Source organism: Gallus gallus, chromosome 1, assembly GCF_016699485.2.
Source record: "Gallus gallus isolate bGalGal1 chromosome 1, bGalGal1.mat.broiler.GRCg7b, whole genome shotgun sequence".
Classification (NCBI taxonomy): domain Eukaryota; kingdom Metazoa; phylum Chordata; class Aves; order Galliformes; family Phasianidae; genus Gallus; species Gallus gallus.
Window position 1 is genome coordinate 44,289,944 of NC_052532.1, and position 9,054 is coordinate 44,298,997.

Genomic DNA, 9,054 nt, shown 5'->3' on the forward strand with positions numbered 1-9,054 from the left:
TGCTGATGAGGCATAGGCAAGATGGTCTGTGCTTTGCGGCGGCATGTTTTGCAGCCCTCTCCCACATCCACAGTGCCAACCATGTGTAAACCATCAATAGTCACTATCTATGCATGAATAATTTACCACATTGACAAAAATATATTTTTTTTTGCTTATACTAGTTTGGACCCTCTTGTGGAAATATTATTATGATGGTTTGCTCTTTGTGGGCTGGATGCAGCGGAGACTTGGAAAATGGTCACATTTCCACTCATATGGAGAGCATAGATGAAGTAATATATCTGCCAAAGCCATAGATTGAATCCACTTGTCTTCTGTCATTTACCAGAATGGAATCATGAGCAGACTGGTCTCAGTTTGACCTCATAGGCAGTGGTTTAGTTTGCTGTCATTTCACTCACTGTCCTCACCAAACCAGATAGAGCAAAAATTACAGTGCTATACCTATGATGCTATAACTGCCCAGTCGGGGCAAGGTTTCAGTATTACTGAGGTGTGTGAACATGATTTTTTGTGTGTTTACATTCTTATCACTATAAGATATTCCTATACTGAGAAGGGAATAAACTACTAGTGTAAGCATATTTATGATTCTGAACCTATGCCCATCTTAGTGAAACTATGTTAATAAAAATACCAATACGTCAGCATACAGAGAAATAGGGTAAAATTCTGGCAGATTAATAAATAGACATAAGTAATTTTGGATATGCCATAACTGTCATAACTGCAAAGGAACATACATCAGCTTAAACCACCTCTGCTGAAGTTCAGCTGATTACATTTCACTTCCCAGGGGGACTGGTTAAGCATATGCACATGGCCAGTTGGAGCAGCTGAGATGAAGAAATGGAAACTGGGTATGCTGTGGCAGCTGGGCTGTTCCAGGCACTCACTTGCAGTTCTGTATCTGTCATCAAAAAAGCCTGCCTAGGGTTTTTGCCTAGAATTGTTCCAACTGTATAGAAAACAGTCAGTGTACTTTGAAGTTAACCAAGACTTTTCAAGTCTTCAGATTACAAGAATGAACATCTCCAAAAACTGGATATCACCGCCAGAGGATGAAAGCTCAGAGGCTTGGTGATAGCAGTTTAAGTACTTTGTCTATTAATTTTGATCACAGTGGAGGAGCAAGTAAAATATTTGTAACACCAACACAGTATACTCTAATCATGATTACTTGTATATAGACATAATACTAATTTACATATATACTTCATTCATGCACACACACACGTGTGTACATATACACATACTTCATTCAGTTCTAGACACTATACAGTTCATTGATTGTGGTAAATGTAGTCATCATTTCCCCACAACAAAGACACCTCTGCATGACCTATTAGGAGGTAATATTGGATAACACTGACTTCTCTTTGCAGGTGTTAATGCACATAGAGGTGCTACACTTCCATGATTAAATTTGCCCTCAGGAAGAAAGGAAGTATTTTTTCTTCATTATCATTTTTGCTAGATGATATTCCACAATCTAGCCTCAGGAACAAATAAGACATTTTCACTCATCACTGCAGATACAGGATATGTGTAAAATAGACATTAAGAAATGTAAATTAAGCAAAAGCTATGAAAAAACATGCAGAAGGGAAAAATCCCAAGCTACCGATAAGAGTGCCACTCCTCTTTGGCAGCACACTCTCCAGGAAAAGCTCACAGTTTGGGGCTTGAAGCAACCACCCTGACTGCACTTTGCTGGCTGCAAGTGCAAATCCCTGCAGTCTAATGCCTGTGAGATTTTAATAATCTACATAGGTCTCCCTGAAAGTAATGCCTCTTATTTATTTACATGGAAACTACAACAGAAACAAAGAAGACAGTAACACTTTATAGAGCAAATCCTCAGCTACAAAATACTATTTTTCAACATTAGGTGGTTCATGGATGAGCTGATTGAGATGCTTTTCATTTCATGGAGTGATAGCTGTGGATAGTCATCCAGAACATGGTATGTCTTTCACATCACTGCCGCCACTGCTGAAATGCATCACCCACCACCTCATTGTGCTCACATCCACTGCTTGGTCTCCATAAACGTTCAGCAAGCATCAGTGAATGTCAGTGGGTGCAATTTTTCTGCATGGAAGAATTTAATTCCACATATTTACTTCATATGCACTTCCATGTCAGATGCCATTCTGTCACACTGCCCCTCTGCTGTTGTCTGTCACATGGCAACAAAATATGATGGAAAAATTGGTGAGAAGGTTCAGCCTCAAGTGCCATACCACCAACATGCAGTTCTGATGTAATGGATCAATGTAATAAAATGGAGGCATTACTTTTGGAGCATTGCTTGTGTATGAAGCAAGCTACTGCTTTTTGTTTTGGTGGCCCATTGTTCCCACTGGAGATTCACCACACTAATTTCCCTTGTGCTCTTAGCAAAGAGAACAGTTTGCAGTGGGATAAAAACTGACCAACTCCTGGGTGGTTTTCCAGCTTGCATTATGATGATAGTGTGGTGAATTTTTTTCATAGCAAAGGATATCTTCAGTTATAATACATACAGGCTGAAAAGCTGGTAATCCATCCACCATTACGAACAATGTGTTTGTTTAATTATGGTTCCAGGCAAATAAAGATCTCCGTTGGCTGAGTTGTCATTCTTTTGCCTCCCTCCCTCCCCTCAGCATTTATTGATAATGGAAGGGTCATTTAATGTGGTTAGGTAGGTTCTTCAAAGAAGATTTACTGAAAAAAACAACAGGGTTCATCATGTCACTTGAAGTACTAAAGCAAAGACTGAGCGTGGAATTGAGGATGGCAGGAGTCACAAAGTACAGTTATGCTGGGAATTTTAATATTGCTGTATATGCCTTCCTTCTCATCAAAACTTTCCAGAATACAAAGTGGAAAAAATAAATACAGATTAAAGATTATTTAAGTATTTATTTTCCAGGAAGAAGCAGCTTTTATTTATGTAGCACATGGTATACTGTGGTATACTGTATAGAGGGCAATGTATCTATGAGACAGAAAAGTATAAACAAAAGGAGCTAGAAGAAAAAATAAAGTATTTTTTGTGTTATCATAACAGCTCCTTGCAAAAATAATTACCCTGGAGGATTCTATCAGAACTGATGTATTTTCTCAAAATATTTCCATTTCGATGAAATTCTGTTTTCTGATGGAGTACATTTTTCCTCATTTTTTAATCACCTCTCTCCACCTCTTTGTTAAATGTGAAAACATGTTGCTCAGTCTTTTCTTCCTGGAGGTAAGTGCTCAAGTCGCAAACACATTTCATTTGGTTAAACTTAGAGATACTTACAATATTTCTTAGCACATTTTATAAGTGCATTGTCAGAAAGTGACTGAAATCAATATATTTTAAAAAGCCATTAGTGAAGAATTTGTATCTAATGAAACCCCCACATAGTTACTTTAAGCACTACACTTTCTGCTTCAATTTTATGTGTTTCACATAGGTAACTTCTGAATTCCTTAAAGAACTCAGATTCATAGTTCAAACTACTACTTCTGTTGCCTGCCACAGATATACATGTCAGATGGAAAATTAGCACCATGTTGCTAAATGTTTCCTTTCATCACATTCTCATGAAATATTGATAATATGCCCTGAAGAGGCTAGACCTTGTTTCTATGCAATATTTTTTTCTATGAAGCTGTCAAAAAATTCTTTTTTCTTATTCCATTTTCTCACTGGTAATATCCTCACCCTGTTGTTTATTTTTCACACATTCATGCTGTTTTCTTTCATGAGGCACGGTCCAGCCCTCCTGCAAGGGTCAGTCCATGGCCCACTGCTAAGGAAGGAGAAGCCAGTGTACAGTTACTTGCCACATTTGATTCCTTCATCTGCGTTCTGTGTTCCCATCGCCACTTCATGGTTTGTTTGCCTCTGTCTCAGAAGTACCTGTGGCACCATACTGACTGTGGGGTCACTGAAATGAAGTCTGATTTTAGGAGGTTTCTTCTTTTAACCATCTCTGTGACGTACAGCATGGCCCCATGTCACTGAGAGGGTGAGGCAGAGAAATTAGTAGTGTAATAGATGGGAGATGAATGAAACTTCATAAACAAGCTTTGCTGCCAAAACCAGGCTGACACTAAACTATGGCTCCAGGCAACTGTGCTAATGTTATGGTAATTGATGGTTTGCTAGAATCAGGACTATCAGTCAGGTATTTCATTTTCAGTTCTGTGTTTGACCAGTGTCAAATGATTAAGGATAAGTAAACCAACCAACCCTTTGCCCAGATCTGATTAAAGTCAAACATTTAGCTGGTGCAAACCAGATGGGCTGTGGGACCTATCTTCTTCTTTTGGAAGAACTAGCATGGTCTTGTGAAAAAGAGAAAAACAAACAAACAAAAACAAACAAACAAACAAAAACAGAAAGAGAAGCAGGTAACCAAGGGAGAAATCAGAGCCCTCTTTAAGCCAATGTAAGATTCCCTGTTAGCTAAAAGAGGGCAAAAACATCACACTGGGCTCTGCTCCTCCCTTTGTAACAGAACATAATTATGTCGGCTGCCATATCTTCATTTACAACTGCTCCAAATAATTCCCTATGTGTTTTCAGCAATCTGAACAGAGAATAAGCATGTGGATTCAAATCCCCAGCAACCCCAGAGATCTGTCTAACACAGCTGAGGTGACTGGCTTCTTGCCTCCTTTTGTGTTCATCCAGTCTCCAGGCTAATATGTGTGTGAAACGCCTGTCTGTCTTTCTTCAGACAAAAAGTACTTTAACTTCTACAAGGTGACTCTGGGTTGGACTGCATTATAGTGGATAAGAATGAATTAATCACTGGACCAAAAGTGAGTGGTTGCAGAGGGGGTGGTAATCACGTATTGTTCAAGAAGGAGGTAATAGAACCTTCAGAAGGGGAAGGCAAAAAGAATTGTTTTTAGAAATTGAAGCCAGGCAGTTCAAAACAGAAATTAGGTACTAATAATTAGCAAGTTCATCCATCAAATATTCTTTATTGTAGATTTTTCACCCACTGCAAATCCTCCACACTTGAGAAACATTTATAAATAGAAAACTAGGAAAAAGTTATTTGGATTCATTAGAACTCAAAACTTAAACATAATGAATTGCAATTTAGAAGAATTCAGGGGAAAAAAAATGTAGAAGAAAAACAAAACAAAAACTAAAGCACTAAACAGCATTTTCTCAAAGCTAATTTTGTGACAAAATAGTCTGAAATGGCATGCCAGAATCTGTTTTCCTGTCAGCTCCACTGCTATGAAACTTACAAATACGCTATTAGCATTTTAGCACCTCATGCTAGCACTTACTTTCATATAAAATTAGCCCCGCATACAAGATGTACACACACGTCTTTTTGTGACATAGCAACGCTGATTTAAAAACTGGAATTCATAGTAACCCAATAAAAACAAGGGCTGTAAATTAACAGGGCATAATGCAGTCTTTGCGCTTCTCCAGAGTCCTTGAATAAATACAAAAATAAATGAGGAAGAAATGCAAGTGAAAAGAAACAGCCTTTTCTTCAGCTGGTCTGCATTTCTAATTGAAAATTTTGGCTGGCATTAGTTGGCTGGAGTGTAGAACACACAACATGAAAGGTCAATAAATGAGTCCAATACATGGAAAACGTGCCTTACTGGAGAGCTGATGGACACCATCAGTTTTAGATCTACACAGCTTGCATGTTTACCTGCTTCAAAGTCCCTTTTAACACCCTTGTGACACAGGTCTATCACCTTGACTGACAGGGATCTAATCACTTCAGGTTCCAAATTAGGAAATAAAGGGGTAACACTGTTAGTACTTAATGTCTGTCCTGTTCACATAGCTGGCAACGAACCCATGTTTGTGAAAGGAATAATTCTGAAGAGAAGAGACACATCTCGTTCAGCAGCACTAATAGGTTGCACCAGGGGTATTTTAATGGCTTGGAAAATGTTGGCATTGTACAAGAAGAGACAAATTAAAAAGAAGCCTTACAAAATGTACCTGAATCATGGTGACATTTCACATTCATCCAGTACTGATTTATTTAACAATTCACAATAATTGTATTTTAGACTATTTTGTGTTTAGCCTCAGGGGAATTCTCTACTGCCTTGTACAATACAAAATGAATGTAATTACGTAGATGGCTAGTCCTCCAGAGATGAGGACTGTCTCTTATTGTGTGTCTTTTACCAGGTCTAGCAGAGTGGATTTTGTCTTGATGGTTTTGCAGTACAGACAGGAAATGTATTTGAAAGACAGAAGGTGCACTGTAATCACCTGCTTTGATTTCCTAAACAAAAAGACAGGGGTGTAGGAGAATCCAAGTTCTTCTTACTTTGGAAGTGAATGTGAAGTGTGCAGAGTAAGGGGTTTAATGGTTTCATACATGACTTACAGAAGCAATCATGACTAAGGAGGAGACTATGAATCCTTTCACATTCAATCCTCAACCCCAAGCCACTCACTGATAATAACAATAATGAAGAACAATAATTAATAGCACCAGAAGCAAGTGAAATGTATTTAATTTCCTTTCATTTCATTCTTCTGAGAAACTCAGCAGTGGTTCTTTATGAGATGGGATGTTTACATTGGACTGCATTTTAAATAGTGTTTAAGTTAAATCTGCGCACCCAAATGCAAGCTGAGAGGCTGTTTTCAATGATGGTAAAATGGAAGAGAGTACAAAACAGGGATTTAAGAAGCCAAGGTCTTTCAGCATGGCCAAGGCCTTGCTGTACTCACAAAAGCAAATTTTTCAGATAACCTTTGTCTTCATTTTTCAGTACACAGCTTTGATCTGCTTTATTTTATTACTTTCAGCATTTCAGAGCTTCAGATTAGCAAGAAGCCCTGCAGTTACTGGAGCGTAGCGAAGGGTTTTGAGCAGGGGATCAGCACCTGCTTTTCGGCTTTCATTGGAGTTTCTCTTCAGCCATCAGAAGAGTAAAGGAAAACCAGAAACTGCCATCAGAATGAGCAGCATGATTATACATCAGTAACAAGCAAATTGCTTGTCAAAAAGTAAGTTTTCTTGGTAAGTAACTCCATTTGACTAAGAAATTGACACTGCTAAATCTGCTTTCAAGTGTTGGTCCTACTGCCATGCACTGCCATCACTGAGATCTGGTGGACAAGTCATCTTTGTTCCGAGTCTCAGGTGACAGCTGGAATTTGACCTAAAAAAACAGTACTCAGTTGGTATTTGCACAGGTTGAGAATCATCTTTGTCCAGCCTGCCTGTGTTGTTCAGTAACACAATAAGCTGGATTTCTCTGCAATAAGCCACTGCCTGTTTACTAAGGAAGAATTTTGCTTTACAGATAATGTAAGCAGCAATTCATTTCAAAATAGCAGTGGATGGATTGTGGGTATCAACATTTAAGTGCTGCTTGTTCAGGCTTGTGCTGGTATTTGGTGCTGAAAAGAGCTTTTAGTGATATCTGTGGGAAATTTCAAATAACAGCTTAAAGAATTTGCCTGACAATGAGCTAGAGAAAATACCCTGGCATTACAAGATCTTTTCCTTTCAAACCAATAACACATTAATCACTGTTACGGTTTTATGATTTTTGGTTACTGGTATTCCACATCATAACATCATGTAGTACACTGGGAGCTAAAGAGTTAATGGTCCAGTTCCAGACACCTGTCTGGAAGAGAAGAAGATCTACATACACCAGGGGGCTTTGCATTCAGAGAGGAGGTATAACCTCTGGCAAAGTCACCTGATGTCCCTTTTTAATTCAGCTCTCCTCCCTGCTGCTCGACCCAACCACACACATCACCTCAGTACTAGTGTAAGGCCTTTTCGTACACTCTCTCTCACTATATTTGATTTAGTAACTTCAATTCTAATTATATTGTATTCTAGTGTATTACCTTGCATTCTGACACCATATTTAGTAAATTAGTTTGTTTCTCTTCAGATCATTGCTGCATATCTGAGGATCCCTCTGCCCCACTAGTCACGGAACCGGGCCGAACCAGCCCGTAAACCACTGACAATCATGTATGTTATAGTAAGAGTTATCACTTCTTCACTCAATAAAATATGGTTTCTGTATTTCTAACACTTAAACTCAGGCTCAAGTCACCAGTGGTAAATACTACTTACAGTTATCATTCTGTGTGGCTTTTCAGTTGGAAGGCTTTTTTTCAACTTTGGTGAAATGAATAAGGAAAATTATATATGTGCTCAGTAAATCTATCTGTTTTGACTGCCACTCTATCAGAAAGAAAAAAAAATGAAAAAATGTATGGGAAGAAAAAATCTAGATATTCCAATTCAAATCAAGAACTATTTTCTATAGTTTAAGCACAGGATTCAGCTAATTTGATTACTGCTTACCATGTGAGCACCTACATTAGATCTGGTTACTTCAGATCTCTTTTCCTGTCAGTGGAGTGAATTAAATGCTTTTACATTGCAAAAATCTAACCCATTCTACATATCAACTTTAGGAAGTAATGAATCTTTCCCTGTGTTGTTCTACAAGTAGACATATACTCATAGAATGATTGATTCTATTTGAATTGACTAAAGTAAAACCAAGCTCTATTGCATACAAAGAATGGGATTTGGAAGTGTTTGAGGGTGGGTTTTTTTCTGGTGGCTTTTTTTTTTTTTTTTTTTTTTGTCTTCTTATGGAGCATTATGTCTGTGCCACAGCTAGCTATGAGTGATCTGGATTCACATTTCTAAATGCATCAAAGTTTCCTGGGTGGTTGGTTTTGTGTTCTGCTGATGCACTGGGCCTAAAACACCAGCAATGGACATGGGAAATTTTTTTTCTCCCTGGATCATTTTGGCAGGATTTTGTAATTTTTTTTGCTTTCTGTATAGTGCAGAGTTTGCTCCTCTTTCTAGGAACACTCTGATTTGAGCTTTCCTACTCTTACACATGCCCAGACTGTCCTTCGTAGTCCATTCCTGTGCTGTTAGAGGTCTCTTTGATTTTTCTCTGGTTTAGATTTACTCTGGACTCTTGGAAGTGCTATGTAATGGTGAGATATTGTGACAAATGTGTGGATCCTGCTAAAAGATTACAGAGAACTGGATTTGAGGACTCAGACAG